General features: G+C 46.1%; 1 protein-coding gene and 1 long non-coding RNA gene across 3 annotated transcripts in view; one reads left to right on the top strand and one right to left on the bottom strand.

Moving 5' to 3' along the window:
• ntm (neurotrimin) overlaps positions 1-22,266 on the bottom strand; it is a 221,928-nt gene that overhangs the window by 102,697 nt on the left and 96,965 nt on the right. The window lies entirely within an intron of this gene.
• Positions 1,913-13,158, top strand: LOC130537342 (uncharacterized). 2 transcript variants are annotated; one of them, XR_008953604.1, is made up of 3 exons: positions 1,913-2,161; positions 11,324-11,432; positions 12,761-13,158. It is a non-coding gene; the product is annotated as an uncharacterized LOC130537342 (long non-coding RNA). The 2 variants fall into 2 exon arrangements; XR_008953603.1 differs by having other exon boundaries at positions 1,918-2,161; positions 11,324-11,422.

Here is a 22,266-nt window from a genome sequence, read left to right as displayed (position 1 = left end):
TGGAATGAAAGTAGTTTCTTACCTCAGCTCGGAGTGGCCTATAAATAAGAGGAAGAGAAGTGAAGCTTATCTCGATACATTTGACTTATCAGATGGTGCCATAGTGAGCTCCCCTATGCGACAAGATAAAGATACGAGCTTGTAATTCATATAAATCTAAGTGTGGATGTATGAGATAGCGCGCAGCGTTTTATCATCGGTGCGCAGCAGTAATGGAAAAAGAATCGCAGTGTGGACGTTGTTAGTTGGTCGGCGTGAACGTTTGTGTGGTAGAATGAAGTGACAGCTTGTGTTCTGCACGCTCCCTCTCCGTTTGCTTTGATGACCTCGTTAAACATGAGCTCAAAACTCTCGCGTCCGTCCTCAAACCAGGAGAAACATCAGAATAGAAGGAGCGTTTCTGCAGTAAATCAATCGGATCGAGACGGAGATTTGAGGAGGGGTCGCGGAGAGGAGCGGAGCAGCGCAGATGTTTCCCGCCACCTCAGAAACACCGGCCCAGATGCAACAGCAGCGTAACGCACCTTCTGTTGCAGCTATTCACCAACATCGTTGCCAGGCGGCTCCTGGAACTGTGGGCGGGAGCCAAAGCAGCAGAAAAGGTCCCCAAACATCTCCAGAGGAGGGTTGTGGGCATCTGTAGGCGGAACTCCAGTGAAGACAAGTGATGGTGATGTTCAAATTGTGGGGCGACTGTAAAAAAAGGGTGTTTTTCTATGTGGTGACCACAGAGCGGTTTAATCCTGTTTGTGGCAACAGCAATTTAAGAAACATAGAACGCGAGTGTCGGATCATGGCAGCTTCCTCCAGCCAGGAAACAGGGAAACCAGGACATCCATCCAGCTGTGTGTCAGTGCGGGTAATGGAGACCCGTGAGGGGGAGGAACCAGCCGGGGGGGCTCCCGGACCGAGAGTGTGAGGAAGAATCCATTTATTTGTGTTGTTTTGGCAGAAGCCGTCTGAGTCGTGGCTTTGGTCCGCAGCGTCCGGGTCATCCTGAATGATGCACCTTGGATCAATACCGCATCCGTTCCTCAGCTTGGTTAAACAATGATTGTTTTGTGGTTCTTCCTCTTTTTTTTAACCTTTTCTGCCCAGATATTCTGCAGGCAACCATCTGCTATCATTTCAGTAATGCATCTCTTTTTGTTACACACACACACACACACACAAACACACACACACGCACCGACAAGCACTGGAAAATAAGAAAAGGAGAAGAAAGAATTTTCTCCTAAAGCCAAATGGAGCAGCTGCTTCACACCAACATAAACCGGCCTGACACAGGCAGTAAATCGAATGAGGTTTCCTATTTTCATTTGTATGATCTCAAACATATTTGGACTCCATTTTTCCACAAATATGCTGCACATCTGAGGTGAGATTGGGTTGGGTCTATTGGTGGAGTTCTGGGAACTGTGGAGGCCACTGGAGTACAGTGAGCTCATCGTTGTGTTCCACAAACAGGTCTGAGATGACCTTTGTGACCTGGTGCATGATCCTGTTGGAGGCAGCACCAGAAGATGGTCCACCGTGGTCCTAAAGGGATGGACATGGTCAGCAACAATACTCAGGTGGGCTGCAGAGTTTAAACGATGCTCAACTGGTCCTGAGGGGCCCAAGTGGGCCAAGAACATATCTCCCCTGGGCCACAAGTAGCCTCACTTCCCTGTTGTTAGCTAGCAGGAGTGGCCCTGGTGTGGTCTCCTGCTGCTGTAGCCCATCTCCTTCAAGGTTCCACGTGTTGGTCCTTCACACATGGTGTTCTTCAGTCCTTGGTTGGAACCAGTGGAGCTACTGTTGCCTTTCTGAACCAGTCTGACCTCACAGCAATGAGGCATTTCTGTCTATCACTCGCTGGATGTTCCCTCTTATTGGGACCGTTCTCCAAATGCTTGTGTGCTTGTGTTCAGTGTTATTTTCCACTAGACGATATTCATTTCTACAATAGAAACTCTCCTAAAAAATGACTCAGGGCATCATGACATGAGCTGTTAGAGAGCTCAGTGCTCCAGCGGGCCTCCAAATTCCCCATATCTCATTTCGCTCAGCGCTCAAACGATGTGCTCGTCCATCCCCTCATGATGGGGCGGCCGAGGGTCACCAGTTCTCGGCTCTTTCCACAGATATGTGTTCCAGTTTGAAGAGAAGAGCTGATGAGGTCAGGTCCACACTTCACACTCTTTTGTCATTGCTGCTTTGGTTAATTGGAAGCTGTTTAAAACGTGTTAGCGGTGCACGCGCACGCGGCCGTCTGTGTTTTATTTAATGTTGACAGAAAACACGACAGTTGTTCCGACCGGGGCGGAGGAGCCTCAAGATAAAGAACATCTGCTATCCTGGAGGGGGTCCAGATCAGAGATTAGAGATTAGGAGACGTGTTGCTGTCTGATTGTCAAGAGCGGAGGGAAGAAGTGCTGAGGCAGGATTTGCATGTTTGACGTATGTGCCTGTTCCTCTCCACCTCTCCTGCCCTTCCTCCCTTCACCTCCTTCCTCCTTACCCTCCTTTCTCCCTACCCTCCTTCCTCTTCTTCCTCCTTACCCTCCTTTCTCCCTACCCTCCTTACCCTCCTTTCTCCCTAGCCTCCTTCCTCTTCTTCCTCCTAACCCTCCTTCCTCCCTACCCTCCTTACCCTCATTCCTACTTACCCTCCTTCCTCCCTACTCTCCTACCTCCCTACTCTCCTTCCTCCATACCCTCCTTCCTCTCCTTCCTCCTTACCCTCCTTACCCTCCTTCATACCTACCCTCCTCCCTCTCCTTCCTCCTTACCCTTCTTCTTTCCTACCCTCCTAACCCTCCTTCCTCCCTACCCTCCTTCCTCTTCTTCCTCATTACCCTCCTTCCACCCTACCCTCCTTCCTCCCTACTCTCCTTCCTCTCCTTACCTTTCTTCCTCCTTACCATCCTTCCTCGTTACCTTCCTTCCTCCCTACTCTCCTTCCTCTCCTTCCTTCCTACCCTCCTTCCTCTCCTTCCTTGTTACCCTCCTTCCTCCCTACTCTCCTTCCTCTCCTTCCTCCTTCATCCCTACTCTCCTTCATCTTCTTCCTTGTTACCTTCCTTCCTCCCTGCCCTCTTCCTCGCTAACCCCTTTTCCTCTCCTTCCTCCTTACCCTTCTTCCTTCCTACCCTCTTTCCTCCCTACCCTCCTTCCTCTCCATCCTCCCTACCCTCCTTCCTACCCTTCCTCCTTACCCAACTTCCTCCCTAACTTCCTTACCCTCCTTCCTCCCTAACCTCCTTACCCTCCTCCTCCCTACCCTCCTTCCTTCTCCTTCCTCCTCCCTACCCTCCTTCCTTCCTCCTTCCTCCCTAACTCATTACCCTCCTTCCTCCCTACCCTCCTTCCTCTCCTTCCCCCTCCTTCCTCCCTAACCCTCCTTCCTCTCCATCCTCCCTACCCTCCGTCCTCCTAACCTCCTTACCCCCTCCTTCCTCCTTCCTCCTTCCTCCCCTTCCTCCCAACCCTCCTTTCTCCCTACCCTCCTTCCTCTCTCCTTCCTCTCCTTCCTCCTTACCCTCCTTCCTCCCTACCCTCCTTCCTCTCCTTCCTTCCTCCCTACCCTCCTTCCTCTCCTTCCTCCCTACCCTCCTTTCTCCCTACCCTCCTTACCCTCCTTACTCCCTCCCCTCCTTCCTCCTTACCCAGCCTAGCTCCCCATATGATCCTGGTTCTGCTCAAGCTTTTCTCCTGTTAAAGGGGAGTTTTTCCGTGCTGTTGTTGCTTGTTTGGGGATCATTCTCTGGGTTTCCATAAAGCACCTGCAGACCATGTTGATGGCAACCGATGCTGAATAAATAAAGCTCACATGAGTTCAGTAGAGCTGCAGAGGTTCGGCTGTTGCGTGCTGCACTGGCAACAATGTTCCTGCTATGCTAGAAAATTAATTAAGACCATGACTGGTGGAGAAGAGTGTGTCCAGAGTGGCTCTTCACCCTGTTGTTGAAACCCGTATGATGTGAGCCAGGCTTCAGCTCAGGGGGTAAATAAATCTCCCCTCTGCTCCTCGACAACAGCCTGGGCGTGAAGCAGGAGCGACGTTAACGCTATGATAATATATGTGTTTGAATAACCGCTGATCATCAGCTAAATCATGACTCATTTAAATAATGTGATCCCTCGAATAAAACAGTGCCAAATTTATGTCCCCCGAGGAGCCGATTAGATCCTGGGAGGAGAGGATTTCCTCTCACTGATGTTAAACAGGCCACGGTTTCTGTTCCAAAGGAAAATCAATACGAATGTGGTCAGGAAATATTTCTGATATTTAGCTAGTTTTATGGAGAAGAGTGGGAAATGACTTTAAAGAACATAACAACTTGTTCTTTAACTCTAAATATACAAAAGAACGCTGATAGACGTCAAACTTTTGAGAACGGAAATGACTATTTTTACATTTGAAGACTTTTTCAGCTTGATCAGCATTTGGCAGTGAGCAGAACAACATCGCTTCATATCATTCATGCATGAACATGAATTGTCTTATAGATGCATCTTAGTGAAAAACATTCAGTAAAAATATCTCTGAATGAGTGAATAAGTACTTTGAGAGCCGAGAGAGATGAACAGAACAGAACAAAAGAAGAAGAAATGAGCTCTAATGTTGGCATTAGAGCTGAGATCTGAATAACACGGGATAGATAGATAGATAGATAGATAGATAGATAGATAGATAGATAGATAGATAGATAGATAGATAGATAGATAGATAGATAGATAGAGATAGATAGATAGATAGATAGATAGATAGATAGATAGATAGATGATAGATAGATAGATAGATAGATAGATAGATAGATAAAACACAAGCCTGGCAGGCAGCGGTAAAAAGGACACAAGCAAGTTCAAATTACCCAAAGGAGAAAAAAATATCAACCATCTCTTTATTTATTTGTCAAACTACTGAAGCAACTGGAGAATGGAAATGAGAATCTATCCAAAACCAATCCATACCATAGCTGAGCTGCAGACTGTGCTTTTGCATCAACCATAATAGTGCCTTTGTTGTGCCGTTGTTGTTTGTTATTAAGAGGTACGCATAGATCAATGTGTGCTTGCGCAGCAGACAAAAATGGGCGCATGAGCAGCATGCTATCCACTCTGTATAAAGCATTTGGAAGTTATGACAGAGAAAAATGAACAACAACCTGCAGGTTCTATATCATCAGCAGGCATGTTGGTTATACACGGCGGCTTGGGCATTAAAACAAAAGACCGAATGGCGCCGGAGAAGATGCGACAATGTTGCACGTTTTGTGCTCTTGGACTCTGAATTAAGCCACCTTGATGCATTCAGAGGCAATCTCGATAAACCATGAAAACTAATAGAATATAATCTCCCACGGCTGCCAGGACACCATTGTAGTGCTGCTATCAGCCGGAGCCGCCTGTGCATAATGGAGCGTGCTAGAGACAACAGCATTAGCACGAATTCAATTCCTATCTGAGATTTTTTCGCATCTATCATCTCCAGTTGGCCACTTTACTGCTAGGCAACCAGAGCTTTTTCAGAAACTTCCCTCAGAGCTCAGTACATGGCTGAGTTCTTCCCTCGAGCCTCAACTCACCTGCACAATCCCCATTTTAATAATATAGATGGAAAAAAACAATCTTTACTTAGAAAAAAAACACTGCTTTATTTAATCAAGCCACGATTCTGCTATTAATGAGCTCTTTTAGGCATGTGCAGGAATGAGTTTGTAAATTAACACACAAATAATGCCACAACCTCCGGCAGGCCAGCAAAACCCCGTCTATTAGTCTGGAACTTAAAATGTCCTTTTGAGAAATAGACACTTTGTTTAGTGCAAATATGACAAGCTATTGTATCAAAGAGCTGTGGGCAGATGTTGGCATGGAAATGTTCTTTAAAAAGCCTGAATGTGCATCGGATGAACTCATGTAAAAGAGACTTTGCAGAGTCAAGTGGCACAACTCTTTTATGAGTGTGTGAAACATCCTTTCAGGATTTTGTCCTTCAGAAATAAAAGGAAACTTCAAAGACATTTGGAACCATCTTTGTATTCATTTATTTGATCAAACGATTATTTAATGCCACTTTTACTGAAATATGAATTCCACAATGTGCAATAATAAAAAAAAATCCACTAATAAAAGTAAATCAACTGATGTGTAATTTACTTAATTTGTTTTTTAAATTCAATCTAACTAAATTTTTAAAAAAAAGGTGCTGTTCTGGCTCGAGGACGGTGGGACAAAGCCACTTATCACATGTCTGATTGGGTCACACCCACCATACTAGAAGGTAGTGACGGGGAGAAAATGGCTATAAATACAGTCCATTTACCATTTCGCAATCATCTTTGACCACACTTTACACTAAAAGTGCACATTGGCCTTTAAACCCCGGCAGAAGGAATTCAGGAATAACCATTCACGCACAGCCGCACAGTAAGACACAGGGCTATTCTGGGTTCAGGGTCTTGCTCAAGTGCTCATGGGGCACAATCAAACCAGCGTCCTTGGTATCAGCTGAGATAAAGCCGCCCCTGTTAAACGAACAATTTATTGTAGCGTGTTAAACACACTGAACGTGTGGAGGCGGTGATAATATAACATTACAAGGGCGTCTCCTTCCATAATAATAATCCTGTTTTCTTCAGGTAGTTCAGTCCCTTTAGCTTCCATCATGCCGCTCTTTGAAGGTTGACTGTGTTCATCTAATCCAAAGAACATTGGAATAGGCTTTAGGAGATCATGATGATCAATATCTGACTGGCTGTTGGCGCCAGGAAGACGGAGCCAAATCAGGGCCAAAAGGTTTGAACAAAAACACAATTAAATCAAAAACTAACGTTTGAGACTGAAGCTGTTGATGTTGAAATACAAGCAGGCAGAGTTCTGTTTCAGTTTCATATATTTTCTCAACTTTCAAGTTGGACTTTTTCAAGTTTTCAAGACTTTGGCCCTGATGTGAGACCGCCCCTTTTTCGTGCTGCCTTCAGGAACGTAGGGCATCGAAATGATCACAGACTATTTATCATAGTGAGGAGGCTGGCAGCAAAAAATAAATACATTACAGTTACACTAGTTTCAATGCTGACGTGGCACCATTTGCAATATTTGGTCAAGGCATTATGGCAGAAGGTACAGTTTAACATCCACACTCTCGGCATTGGCATTTCTGACGCTCCCATGCCACAGTAAAGGCAACACAGCCCGCAGTCACGGCCTTGTAAGCTCCACTAAAATAATTTATTACCTGCACATTGCAACGCCAATACCGACAGGAAGTGGAAGCAAAGAGGGCTGTTCCACTTTTGAAATATTAGCCGCATCAGTACTTGTGATCTGACTGAGGGGTTCTCATGAAGAAGAAGAGAGGACAGAGTATCACAATCGGGAGGCTGGAGGATTTCAGTTAGACTCCAGAGTCTTCATTCTCGCTGAGTTCTTGATGAAAGCTCCAAGCCTGCTCTTGATGTTGTGTAGCTCCCAGCACTCTGTATCTATGTGGAGTTCAATGAACTGTTGAGGCTCTGAAATAATTTGCTGCGAGAATTTGGCTTCCTGTTAACAGGGATTGAAAAGCAGGATCCTCAAGATGATAGACTGCCCCAACGGAGTCACAGTGGCACCCGGGGTGGTTGTTTAAAGGGTCATTCAGTTGCAATCGAAGAGATTCCAATCAGGATTTATGCTTTGCTTATTGCCAGAGCTCCTCACAGCAGCACTACAGTAAACGGAAATGAGTGATTGCTTCTGGATGCACGTTTTGCCCTCTGCAGCCAGCTGCCCTCAACATTTCTTTGCCTTTCTGCATTACAGAAATTGCAAATAACCCACTTAAATTACATAGAACCTCAACCCCAAAATGGATACATTTCTAAATTGGAATTTCCGTGCAGATATGCAGTGAAATATCAAGTTTTAGCTTCTCTCCGTGTTTGTTTAGGGTGTTGTTTTAGGTACTTTTGTTTTTGTTGCAATTATTCTCCGTGACTTCAAGGGTTAGAGTTAGGTTCCTTGAGAAACTAGAGCAGCCAAAACTCTCAGAGCAGCAGAACAGCTGATACCTTTAATGTACACTTCACTCAACAGGCCCCAAAGGAGCGACTGGGGAGGGTGGCCGTGTCACAGACGACTGGCTCTGGGAAATGTTTGATTCATCTCCACTTTATCCAGATCACTGCGCAGTCATTCAAAGGAGAAAACCTTGCAGAGCTTCACAAAACTAAAGGCCAAGGACTTGTTTTGTCCTCAGGAGGCGGACTGCTGGAAGAGAAAAGGCCCTTCATGTGGTGTCATGCAGACGGCACCACTCCGGGATCCACTCCTGGACCGGGCTCTTTCAAACCACCGCCTATGCCCTCATGGGTCGTTGTTGTCAAACTATAGGAAGCCAGAGATTAGCTCACTTCCTCATTTCAAATAATGCTATGAGTCCAAATAAAACACTAATAATGTACATAAGGAAATGTTAACTGTTTAAACAGAGCAGCTCAGAAGAGAAGGAAAATACCAGGTAGTAGAAATCTTTCAATCTAGCTCGTTTCCGTTGGCAACTCAGCTACAGGGTCAGACATACAGAGAACTGGTTGCCACATTTTCTGTTCTTTGAAAAGTGTTACTGTCAGAAGCACCCTGATGTGGTTCAGCCCTCCTGCTGGGTTCACTGGATAAACACGCGGCCAAAAAAAAGGAAAAAGAAAAAAAAAGAAGACAGCAAGCATGGATTCAAACAAACTCGCTTTTCCTTCATATCGTAGACCACACTGGAAACTGGAACTGACACAGGATCTGGCTTCTGATTTGAGTTCTCTCTGCTATAAAAGCAACTTATGGGAGAAATGTTGATGAAAGAGATTAGAGATATAGACGCCCTCATTAGTGTAGACGGCCCCAGAAACTCACTGCCGAGTAACTCATTTCACCAGATATTCCAAACTTCTGTGTGTATGTGTGTGTGTGGGTGGGTGTGTGTGTCATTCCAGGTTACTTAATGCTCATTTGCTTAAAATGTAATCTTAAAAATGCAACAGCTTTTTTTTCCTCCTTAGAAATGATAGAATGGAAAAAAGAACCAAAAAGTGTGTGACAGTGACGTCTGCAGCTGTTTTTCACAAAACACAACCCTGGAATGTGGTTGAATGGTGGAAATCTTTCCTGTAAACCAATTTCACTGCCAGACCAGATGAGCTGCTGTCCTTCCAGGACAAAAGAGGTGGTTGGAAGCAACAACAGAGCCAGGGCCCCATCAAGGCCAGGAAGGCTCTGCTAAACCACTTTCTGACTAAGAAACCTTCTGCTTCTTACTTTAAGAGCATTTAACATTTCATAAAATAATTAGAATTCCTTTTTTATTGCCGTATAAAGTAGCCTCAACCAGCAATGAGGGACGGACGGACGCCATTTGAGAATGGAAGCCAAATGATGGATAGATTCATTTCTGCTCACAGGACCAACATGGTGGTGTAAAGAAGTTTGGGAAGGATTATAAGGGGAGTTTGGGAGGGATTATAAAGGGAGTTTGGGAGGGATCCAAACACGGCAGCGGGTTTTTCTTACTGTCTCGGTGCAAAGACGAGTGAAGGACTCACCTGCCACGAATCGGCTGGCTTCACCTCTGCTGAGCTGTGGTTAACTTTAAAGAGGAACATTTGGAGGCCTAAAGAGGCTCACCTCGTGTTTTATGGCACACGGAGGAGTATCGGGGTAAATTTACGACTCCAGATTTAAAATGCGCCTCTTCAATCAGCACTGAACCCACTTGCAAGCAAGGAACTGATCTCCCTGCTGCTGATGGCAAGTCTTTTTTTTCCAAGAGAATTTTGAGTGTGCGCTTTAATGTGTGTGCCTGATTCAGGCGGCAGATGGAGGAAGGAGCAATATGGAAGTGTGATAAGTATTCTTGGAGATAAAATCATCCAAAGCAGCGAGACTAATTAGAAGACGGCAATTAATCACATGTTACTGTGCTTGTTCTGAATAATGAGTCTGCAATAAAATGCAATTTGTGAATATGAGTGGTGCTCAGCTTGGTTATAATTGATCACTAACACCACTGGATTATGAGCCCAGAGACAATACACAAATAGCTAGGAAACATATAAAAATGCAAATGTTTTGTGTCCTTGTTTCCTCTCTTTGAGCAACCACTGAAAACATATGGGAGGCAGAGCGGAAATTTATCGAAGCCGCACCAGATAAAATAATATGTTGCTACCGAATCATCAAACGCTTGTTGTGTATTCCCAGACTTAATTACAAACGCAATACAGTAATTCCAAAGTGCTTCATCAGAATAGCTTCCTGAGGGTCCTGGTGTAATTGTATCATCCACTTCAGCGAGGGGTGCAGCTGCCGTCTCAACAGAGGTGCAAACAGAGATTCAGCCAAAGACGTTTCAGGTGTTTGCAGGAATCTACCCTCGCGCTGACAGATTTGCTTGGTTTAGCCCGCTAGCTGTTGCAGCCGTTGCCAAACGGCTGTCCATTTCCTCCGGACAGACGGACGGAACTGGGCAACTTTACATGAAGTGCGACGGCTTCGAACTGTACAGATAAGCTAATTAAACTCCATGTTGACTCTCTTCGCTGAGCAAACTCAGATTGCATTTCAATTTATAAGTGTATTGACTGTTGCCTTCTGCCAAAATAAGTCAGGTTTACAGCTTAAGATAAGAACTTGCAATGACTGTAAACAATTACACCCTGTTAGCGGCGCTGTGTGGAGGCCAGGCTTCACTTCAGTGACACTCGATACGCCGGTAACCTTATCCCCCCGTTTAATCAGCTATTATTGATGGTGCTGACTAGGAGCGGTTTGCGTGTCTGTATGCACTCCCAGCTGCGCCAGGGTTCCTGTCTGACTGATTGGTGCCACCAAGAACAAGACTCAAATTAATTTTGCATTTAAGAGCCATTCTGTCCGTCACGGAATGCAATCAGTAACAACTGCTTCCTTTTCCGCTCTCTTCACAACCATATTCATAACTACCCACGATTCCCATTTGAATCTGTGTGTGTACTTCTGAGCGGGGCTGATTAATCACCTTATTAAAATGGGTGCTAATGGAGTGTTTTTCATTTGCCAATGCCTTCTACTGACCGTATTTTCAGATAGAAAAAGGGAACTAATCTGCCAGTGCTCTAATAGACATGGGGAAAGTGGAACTTGGGTGAAAATGAACAATTATCATCATCAGACACTCATGTGAGGTTCTATCTTTCTCTCATCTCTTGTAATTTAAAAGAGCAAATAGAAGATATTTATTCATTTCCCAAAGACGTGAGATTCCAGGTTTGCCGGCTGACGGATCCGCTCCACTCACTCATTTATGAATCTGTGTTTGCAGTACATCCAATATCGGCGGATTTAGGCCGTCAGCCCTCGTCTCCCGTGTTTGAGCTGCAAACATTCGCAGCTGGAAAACCCCCAGGAACTTACCCCACAGGTGTGTCCAGGTAACAAGCAGCCCTCTCAGGCAGTAGCACAACTGCATCATTCTTCCAAAGACTTTATCCGGAAATTAAAAGCTCAAATATGACAAAAAAACGACTGATGAGTTCCATAAAATCATTGGTAAATTTGGCTTTACTGCCAGCTTCTGATCTGTGATTCCCTTTCATTTTTGCATCGTTAAAACCTAAGAGACCGTTCATGCTGAATCCTTTCACAGGTGTACGTGCACAGTTTGTGCGCTGATTTCCATTTTCAAATGCTGCTGATACTGTGCGGAGGCTCTTTTTCAACTTCTTCCACTCCACCTTAATTTATTCAGCTCTTAGTTAATTAAGGCTTTTCTGACCAGCAAGGTCATTTTACCTGGCAATGTTGGAACCAAGCTTGTTTATTTGCTGCACATCTCCGCGACCTTTAGCCCCGAATACCCACAAAGCCTCCAATTTTAGGTAAACAATAATATGTTGATGATCTCCCTCGTTATGCTCGCCGTCAACTCGAGCGTTCGGGGGTTATTTTCATTATCAGATGTGTTATTCCACAAAGCTCATTTCAGGAAAAAGGACAAATTGAGTTTGGACGAGCTGTAGGTGACACAATAAACATCAATCAGGAGATACTGAGAGGGCGGAGATACATTGGCTTTGTGACGGCCAAAACAACAACAGGAGATTCAGGAGCCATCTTTAATAGATCTAATTTCTCTTCATGACTCTCATTGTTCAAGGGGACTAACTCACCTTCACTCATCCATTTCTTGACGTGCAAAGATAGCGTGATGCTATTGACAGCAGGGTTTCATCTGTCTGTGATTGTGATATTGAACAAAACCACGACGTATGTGGGTGGATGGTAAAGGGACCAGGAAGAAGCCGATAAAATGTGGTGTGAACTTGGATAAAGGGGTGGAAGAAAGAACTCTTATTTTTATTTTCAGCGTCATCACTCACCGAGCTAGTGTAAAAAATGAGGACGGATATAAAAGAAAATCAAGTTCAACCGACTGTGCGAAAGTAAAGAAGTGATGAAGGGTTCCATTAGGCTTTGGTCCATTATGGGCTGCTTCCTGTCCGTGGCTAGTGTTTGTGTTCACAGAGAAAACCTGATTTTATGGGAGTGGACGTGGTGGTCACTCATCTTCTTTCTTTGGTCTTTGTAATGAAATGAGTTTTTGGCAGATTTACAAGGCTCTAATTAGAAAAGGAAGATGGGGAGTTTGTTATATTTGATCCAGACATCACGCTGCACGAGACCTGGTGTAGCTTTCATGTTTCTGCCACTGCTGAAAATACTGAAAACACTAATTATTTGTCATATTTACCTTCCGCAGCTCTGCCCAGTTTAACAGCCAATTAACCTGAGTCCGTACCAGCACTGGGAGGGAATCAACACGAGACAGAGAGCCTTTAATTATGAGGACAATTCTGTAAAAGTGTGACGGCTTAGTGGGAAATCACCATCTCCCACACCATTCTGACACACTCTCCCAAATACATCATCCGGTAACCACACGCACACAAACCCTCGACTAGTGTGTTTCATTATATGTGGTCATTACAGTATTGTTTGAATTGTGAGACAGATTGTATTAGTTGTGTTGGAGTCAGCATCATTGGATGGATGGATGGATGGATGGATGGATGGATGGATGGATGGATGGATGGATGGATGGATGGATGGATGGATGGATGGATGGATGATGGATGGGTGGATGGATGGATGGATGGATGGATGGAAGGATGGAAGGATGGAAGGAAAGATCCATGGATGGATGATGGATGGATGGATGGATGGATGGAAGGATGGATGGATGGATGGATGGATGGATGGATGGATGGATGGATGGATGGAGGATGGATGGATGGATGCTGGCTGGATGGATGGCTGGATGGATGATGGGTGGATGGATGCATGGATGGATGATGGATGGATGATGGATGGATGGATGGGTGGATGATGGCTGGGTGGATGGATGGATGGGTGGATGATGGATGGGTGGATGATGGATGGGTGGGTGGATGATAGGTGGATGGATGGATGATGGATGGATGGATGGATGCTGGATGGATGGATGGATGGATGGATGATGGATGGATGGATGGATGGAAGGATGGATGGATGGATGATGATGGATGGATGGATGGATGATGGGTGGATGATGGATGGATGGATGGATGGATGGATGGATGGATGGATGGATGGATGGATGGATGGATGGATGATGGATGGATGGATGGATGGATGGATGGTGACCCGGACCACCCCTGGACAGGCTGTAGAGCATTTGCACCCTCTTGGGGGCGATGGTGAGCAGAGCTCCTGTCAGCACTTCTGGAGTAAACGTGTCTTTTCACTCCTGTGAGCTAAATCCATCCATTAGTCCGAGCAGCTGTGCAGACGCTTCACGCGTTCATATGACGGTAAACGATTTAGATGAGTGCAAACGACCGGGACGCAAACGCCGCGGCGCTTTCAGCACAGCGACCTCCCAACTCCGCCATCCTGTCACGTCTCTTGCAGTTCGAAGCTGAAAACTTTCAACGCCGGTGTTGAGAGCGGCGGATTCATCTGAGCGACGGCTCATTTTGCTCTGCTGGATGTCTCTGTAACGTTTCATTTTCACACTCGCTGCTGCACACAGCAGCACGCACTCCCCCGTCAGGTGGGAAAGTGCTTCCTGTCATGTGATGACAGGCCTCCTTTACTTTCTCAGTCTTTCTCTCAGCCTTTCCTTCCCCATCCATGAGGACATGGCTCAATGTGTGGCCACTTAGGCAAACAGAATCAAGAAAGTATTTGGACGAATATTTCTTTGTCCTCATTTTATGTTAAGAAAAGATTTTAACCCTTTAGACCAAACCAAATGTTCTACATGTGTAGCAATTAACAGGCACAAAGATTTTGCTATCTTAAAAAGGTGTAAAAGGAGCCATGCCAGTTCAAGAGTCAGCCCACTGCTGAGGTGGAGGGATTTTAAAGGTCACTTTGCACCAAGCAGCCCCCGTTTATGCTTGCGAACGCCGCTCACTCGTCCCAGTAATGTCTCATAAGAGTGGTAGATCTTTGCAGACTTGGGGAGCAAAGGTAATTATGCCTGATGTTGAAGGTGCAGGCTGCTGTGAATCAGTGTGGACTGTGCTTAAAAGCTCCGTTCACATGTCACACGCCTCCCTATTGAGCTGCGGGACGCTCTCCCACGATGCGACATGACCAAGGAGGTCCAGGTCACAGTGGAGGGAACGTTTTAGTGAAAAATACAAAGATTAATCCAAGTTTGGTTCAGCCTGAAGTCAACGCCAGCTGTACGATGGGTATGAAACCTCCTTCTCTTCCTCAGCTTGGCTGTTATCCTTTCTTTTTGTATCTGGAGCAAAAACATCTGCCTTTCTTTCCCTTTCTGAACTGATGTTTGATCTCTGCCATCTCATCTGCACACTGGAATAAGATTTGTGGTATAAAAAGGGAGCTGAAATCAATGATTTAAGGTGAGGAACCTCACAGATGAAAGCTCGCCCCTCTGCGGTCCCCCCCCAGCGTAGGCTACGGGCTCCTTTAGCCCGCCGCCGTGAGTGGTTGGACTGTCACTGCAAGATTTCACTGCGTTTTTTTAGTCTGGCATTCATTTATTCCATGAATCGATGTTTTTATAAAAATGTCTGTTGTCCTTTTTGCTGCATAGAAGGGTGCACTGAGCACGTCTGTGTCGGATCAAGGTTAGTTCTGGAGTTCTGCAGTTCTTCAAACAAAAATACTCACAAAGCATAAGAAAAAAAAAAGTCTCAAGTCTCCAGAGAACATCTGGGAGAAACATTATCCATGAGGAGGAAAACTCTTACAGGAGCTTTAAAACACACGCAGGTGATGAATCTCAGGCCTCTTTTCCTTCACATCCTGGGAGAACTGGAAGGTCCAGAGCAACGTTGAACAACTGGGTCAGCCCATGTAGAGCTACTTAAATCCTAATGATATCCACAAACCAGATTTAGATCTTTTATATTTGTTAAATCATTATTCAAATAAGACATTTGCATTTTTAATTGCCTCCACGCTGTAAGCTACATGTCCACAGAGGATTTGTTGACCCCTTCAGACAAGGAAGCACATGAGAAAGCTAATGAGGGGTCAGTGAGACCAGCAGAGGCCGAGGGTCGGCGCCCCTGGCGTTTAACCTGCCGGTCAGCGCCCAGGTGGCTGCAAAACTCTCGGAACCAAACCTCACAGATTCAGAGCTGCTCCGACAAAAACACATTTCAAAGCAGAGACATTGAGGGTAACCTCTGGACGGTGTGAGCTCGGAGGAGCAGTTAAAGGCTGGACGCCAACGCAAAACCCCAAAGAAACCGCAGGAACCTATCAGCGTCTGATATGACAGAGTTTGGACCGGCAGGCGGTCGAATCAGGCAGACAAATCCAAGCCAGCAGACGCAGGGAGACGGGTCGAGCAGAAGCGTCCCACCGAGGTGTGCGTGGTAGCAGAGGAGGAACCTAGTGAACCGTGGCAAAGTATTTCTGGAACGACGCAAAGAACTGACGCGTAAACTTGCCCATTTGATTTAGCTGTGGCGGCTACCTCGCTGGCTAACTTCTTTATGGATCGTTGTGGTGTAAAAGGTCAACTGCTGTGGCCCAACAAGGACAAAGTAAAACAGCCCAGTCGCCACCTAGTGGGCGGGAGGTGCCGTGACTCCATGATCCAGCTAAATGATTCAAACCAAGCGAGCGACAAGTGTGGTCCGATGTAAATGCCCATGGAAACACACCAACAATGACTTTGTAGTAGAATGAATGAAGAACAAATCATTTCGGCTGTGATCTCAGAATATAGGAATAAGCATATAGAATATATGACATTATACGATTCTGCCAAGGTTGTCGTGTCACCGTCAGAACTTATTGAAGGTAGAAGGATAGAGAAGAGACGGGCGAGCTGCGAAATGTGCAGCGATCCAGGGAAAATGACACCATCCATCATTCAGGTGGTCTGTCACATCTGGAAATAGATCACAAGCTGACGTGGGGACACTGGTCCACACAGACGGGAAAATACCTCAAAAATTATGTATGTTTATGTTTGGAATGGGTTTTCTATGGATGTGGGAGGTCATTTTTAAACAGCAGCTTTTGGACGCTTTTATAAAAGAAAAAGGAAGATGCCTGTTTTTACTCTTCAAACCACCATCTTCTGCAGGGGGATCGTCCCTTTCGCTCTCTCCTCTAATGGTGAAGGAGCTCATCGCTGCCATTCAGCTGTCAGCTCTTTTATTGTTCCGGATCTTCAGAGTGTAAATGTAACGGCTGCCTTGTTGCGCTCGCCGTGTCAAATCATCCCGAGCCCTCAGCGCGCCGCTCCAGCGGCGTCCTCATATACATTGCTGCTGTCTGTCAAATCAAACGTTTCCTTTGATAACAGCAGAAAAAGTGAAACTTCCCCACGCTGTGTTGGGCTGGAACCGCACCAGATCGGCTCTCCTTCTAAGGAGCGCGGCGCTGCATTTCTGTAGGTCGTGTATGTAAACCTCTCCACCCGTGTCATCTTTTTCACAGCGAGAGAGAGCGAGGGGACAGAAGTATGCTAATGTGACATTATCCAGGGTGTCCTCGCTGACAGTCACACATCCAGACTAAGGTCAACAACCTGCTACTGATGAAACTCTTTGCTTTTTCTTTCAGGCGTAAGTCATTTCTAGTCTTTATGGGCTGAAAATTTACAAGACACGGCCCAGATGACTGTGGCTCCTGGGCTGGCTCCTATTCCTTTGTGTGCACGCATGTGTGTGTGTGTGTGTGCTACTGAAAGCTTCTCAGTGTTCACATCGTTTTGCAGTTCTCATTTCTCCTCAACTGATCTTGTCTGTCTCAGATCAGTGAGTAACTGTAGCGCGGCTGCTCCACGCAGACAGTCTGTCACAGGTGCAGCCATCCCGCTTACAAACCTCCTCCTGTGTCGTTTGCATGCTCCACACACTGCCCGCTCCCTTGTTTATTCATGTCTCTACATGCGTGTGCGCGAGAGTTTTGGAAGCCATTTAACCTTGGCTGCTAATTTGGCAAGAATTCACTCAATTAGATTATTTCTTTTACTCACAAATTATTTCACCAGCGTCGCCTCGCGCATTTGCATAATGGCAGCAGCAACGGAGCGCGCAGCATTACAACAGTGTGTGTTTCACATGAGGGGGTGGGGGGGGGCACTCAAGGACCTGCTAAAATAGCAGCAGCTTTTTGAGGAAGCAAACTTCGACCATGAAGTGTCTAAAGTCCAGAAACAGCAGCAGACGTACGGACATTAGCCTCGTTTCCTGTTTGATTAGCCTTTGTCTTCCTGTAATGTTAGTCTCTTCTACATGGCAACAGTGCATTGCTCACCCCTCGGATAGCAATTAGTGTCACAGGGTTGTAGAAAATGGAAAAAACTGACATTTTAAATAGGTAAAAGCTGGTAAGACGTGACAAAGGTGGAATTAAAGTCCCGTTTTTTCCACTTTGACGAATAAATAACATCGATTTCCATCTCTCGGAGCTGTTTCAGTGAGCCGTCATTCTTCAGCCACGCTGCTTTGAGAAAACGTTATTATCATACTAATAGCTGCTGTATGTAAATGTGCCGCTTAGTGGAGATTGTGATTCCAATTAAATCAAAACAGACATTTGAGGATTGCAAAACGGACATTAGCTGAATGGAGCTGACTGCTCGGTGGCAATTAAATATGTCCTCCAGGTGTTGTATTTTATCATTCATTATTTTTATTTCAAGTTTTCTTTATTCGGTATTATTAGTTGTCTGTCTTCCGGGCTGACTTTAGTTTATTTTGGATCTAAATTAATGGGATTCCGGATTGATTATGAGTCTGTAAACAAACCGGCGAAAGAGAAACTGAAAACCTCGTCTTTCACGTCGTTGTCTGCCTTTCTATTAAAGTTAATCAACAAGCTCAAACATTTTCGACAACTTACGACTACAAAGTGATTCGATTTTTCCCTCAACCCAAAGGCGATGAAGGATTAGCATAGCAGACCTCCACTTTCTGCACGGCCAAGGCTTCGCTAACGAGGCGAAAACGTGGCAAATCGGCTGGTTTTGAAGTCGTGGGAAGAAATTTCAAAATTCTCAATGGCCAACCACGATTTTGGATCAATAGGTCTGTAAACACGAGCGTGCATCTGCGCCGACTCGTCACCTCGGAATACCAACGGGCCGCCGTCTGCACATCATTTTCCCTCCCTTTCTCGCCGTGATGGAAATCAAATTAAATAGCTGGTACGCATCAACCGCATCATCCTCGATGATCGGGTGGTCGCGGTACACAACCGATCCAACCAGCGCCTCTCTGTGCACGCAGTGGCGTTTGTGTAGCCGTTACCATCTGCGACTAAAGAGATTTGTGTAGCCTGTGGCCTCACAATCCAATCCTCCATTAATTGGGCTGATTGCTGGCTCATATTCAATTTGAACTCAATTAGGGAGCATTACACGTGGTCAGGTGGAGTCGAGCAAAGCAGCGACTTGATTTCACCCTGATGCTGATGGATGTGCTGAGAGGTGGCGCCGCTGCCTCGGAGGGAATAAACGCCACCGGCGCCGCGCAGTTAAAGCAGCGCGGGGGGGAAAAAGAGCGTTCAGGCTTGTGATACCGGTGGAGCTTTTTTGGACAGTTTCCTAACGATAAAAGCAATATTAAAGAAAACCTTTCAATATTGTATTATCCTTTCGAGACCCCACACACACACGCGCACACACAGAACAATATGGCTACAGGACGGCTGTTAATAATGAGCAAGCGTCGTTTCTCTGCCAGAGTGCTGACTTGGCAATTTTCTTTAATAAGATTTCTTGGTCGGGCAGACCGCACATCAAACATCGCCGCGTAACCGTCATCTCAACATCTAATTAGCGTATCTCACGATACACGTGCATTCGACTGTTTCCACCATTAAAATCCTTTGCAAAGGTCCAGAACGCTCGCAGGTCGCAGGACCCGGTCCCATCGTGGTCGCGCCCCACCTTCAAAGTCACAAGTCATCCTCCCGTTTCAGTCAGCGTGGCCATGAAGACATAGAGCGAGACGGCTACTGTACCAGAGCAGCAGGTAGAGATGGAAGCGAGACCCGAGGCAGTCCGGTTGCAAACAGCGAGAGCAATTTCTTTCACTTACCTAGAGAGGAAGAGAGGGAGGGAGGGAGGGAGGAAACAAGAGAAAATAATTAGTACATGCATCCAGAGTGTATGATGAATCTGCCCACGTGTTGATTCTCTCATCCTTGTCAACTGCGTTGGCTCGAAGCCGAAGGCCACTCACAATCAGATCAGAGTGAAATAAGACTGAGGATGTGACAGCGAGCAGAGCTCAGTGATTTAACATGCAGAGCATCATCAGTCCCCTCCTCAAACCCAACGTGTTCAGTCAGCCTTGCATAAATTCGCTTATCTGGGATAATATCGAAATGTAAACACGGCATTCCTCCCCGTTCAAATCCGCGTTACTGCCACATTAAATGGATTAAGACAGGAGCGGAAGCTGGCAGCAGGACGCTAGATGAATGTGTTCCACCTGATTGGGGGGAATCACATCATCTGCCCGTCGGAAAGAACAAAAAAACCAAACCTCAGCGAGCAAAAGTTCTCTTTTTAAATAGGAAACAGGAAGTTCATGCAAGCAGCTGATGAAATCTTCAGATATCCCATAAGAGGAAGAACCTACGCAAACATCACGGACGCCCAACACCTGTTCTCTGGGTAGTGTTGCTCGCCCTCGGGGCGCTATTGGCGTATTATTACTGTTAGCTTGGGAAATTTATCCTTGACCAATTGGTCTTTACATCAATTATGAATCAGGTGATTCATGAATTCATGCTAATCGGAGCTCTGTGCTGTATATTTCTATGTTGCTGGTCGTGCTGTTGGACAGGATCAATATTCCGCAGCCATAAACAGCTTTGCATCACGCTTCCGTGGCGCTTCCTCTCGGAAAATGAAACCAAAGCCGGAGTGAAAGCCTCCCGGTGCCACCAGGTGGCACTTTTGCACGCACACGCGAGCACGAGAACACGGGAACACGATTGGGCCTCGTCCCTTTTGAGCGGCGTGCGTTGCGGAAGGGATAAAAACGCAATAAAATTGCAGTTTGAAGAGAAGTCAGCGACATTTTCTGGGCTGTGAACATACAGGTGATGAGAGCCGCTTATGGCTGGATGTGCGTTTCATTTCTGCCTTTTTAAAATTGCCCATCTGCTCCTCAGCTCTCACTGCCGTAGCAAAATGTATGTCTGAACATGTGTTCATTGAAATGGGAATAATCACACACAAGAGCACAGGATTATCTATCCTCAAAGTTCCATCTCAGCTCAGCAGCAGACGCTCGCGAGCTGTGGAAGACAGCTAGCTAGTTAGCTTCATGTAGGGTCAGAAAGGTCCCACGTCTGTCCTTTGTTGAGGCTGAGGCTTTCATCCTGGTTAGCCTGGCTCCCGGTTTCCATGACAGACCAGTTTTCATCATGGTGAAATTACCCAGTTGTGTGTGAGGCATCATGCAGAACCGCCACACTTGGATGTCACACGTTGGACTTGTTAGATCATCCGTCTCCTGGCACGGTGTTTGACAGGCTGCTAACGTGAACTGGCTGCAGGGATAACGAGGACAGGAAAGCGGGCGTCTCTGGATGAAGCTTCCAACTGAAGCAGATGAGTCCGTGTTTTGGTTTTTCTGGGGTAAAAATAGTGATTTTCCTCCAACTGTTTGTTCTCGGTTAAATTGTGGAACAAGCACGAGCGTGCGTGCGTGTGTGTTTGGGGGGTAAAATTGAACTAAAACAAGCGGAATAAATGGCCTCTGAACTTGGGACAGGGTCAGAAATCGGATCCGACAGACAAATTTGACTCTTGAGGGCGTCCAGTTGGTAGTTTCTCCTCCTTCTCCCTCTGTTGACCTTCTCAGATTTGGATCCAAAGCACACCTGAGAGCAGCAGAACCGCCTTTCTGATGGAGATGTGCAGCAACAGCTGCCAAACGTGGAAGACAAACCCTGCAAGAGCGTCTGAGTGCAGGTGACAGATCCTGACAACAATGCAGAATGAATATTGGCTGTATTACACGGGCCCCTTTTGGAACGCAGTCTGGAAATTAATTTTATGCCCGATTTACTGCAAGTTGGCGCTTGAATGCCCCTATGGCTGATATCATCAGCACCAGAATCACTTCATCTCACTATGAGTCTCATTATGCGGCGCAGGAAATAACGTGGGGCTTTTTTTAGGCGATATGGAGTCTGATGCTCAGCGGAGTGATGGAATCAGCCTCCTGAGCGTCCCTCCTTCACTCATTTGTCCTGCTGGGACACGGAGCCTCCTCCCTCAGTGGTTGGGACGATGGGGACAAGACCATTGTCCTGGTTACCCTCTGGAGACAGAGAGGGTTTCCTGGAGGGGATGGGGGGGGGGGGGGTCAGATTGCTGTCTGTTTGGTAATAACGAACCTAAAAATAGAAGGAAAATCATCTCTGCAATTACTCCCTAAAACCTTTGGAGGCACTTTCACGGCCCCCTCGGGGAGATGAGGGGGTACGAGGAGCTGCTCAGGGTCAGGAGAAGAGGAGCGAGTGCAGATGTTCTGTTGAATAGATGTATTCTTTATTTATTCCCTCTCTATCCATCCATCCATCCATCCATCCATTCATCCATCCATCCATCCATCCATCCATTCATCCATCCATCCATCCATTCATCATCCATCCATCCATCCATCCATCCATCCATCCGTCCGTCCGTCTGTCCATCCATCCATCCATTCATCCATTCATTATCCATCCATCCATCCATCCATTATCCATCCATCATCCATC

The sequence above is a fragment of the Takifugu flavidus genome, chromosome 14 (assembly GCF_003711565.1).
Source record: "Takifugu flavidus isolate HTHZ2018 chromosome 14, ASM371156v2, whole genome shotgun sequence".
Taxonomy (NCBI): domain Eukaryota; kingdom Metazoa; phylum Chordata; class Actinopteri; order Tetraodontiformes; family Tetraodontidae; genus Takifugu; species Takifugu flavidus.
The sequence above is the reverse complement of the archived record's forward strand: the minus strand, read 5'-3'. Positions and strand labels throughout refer to the sequence as shown.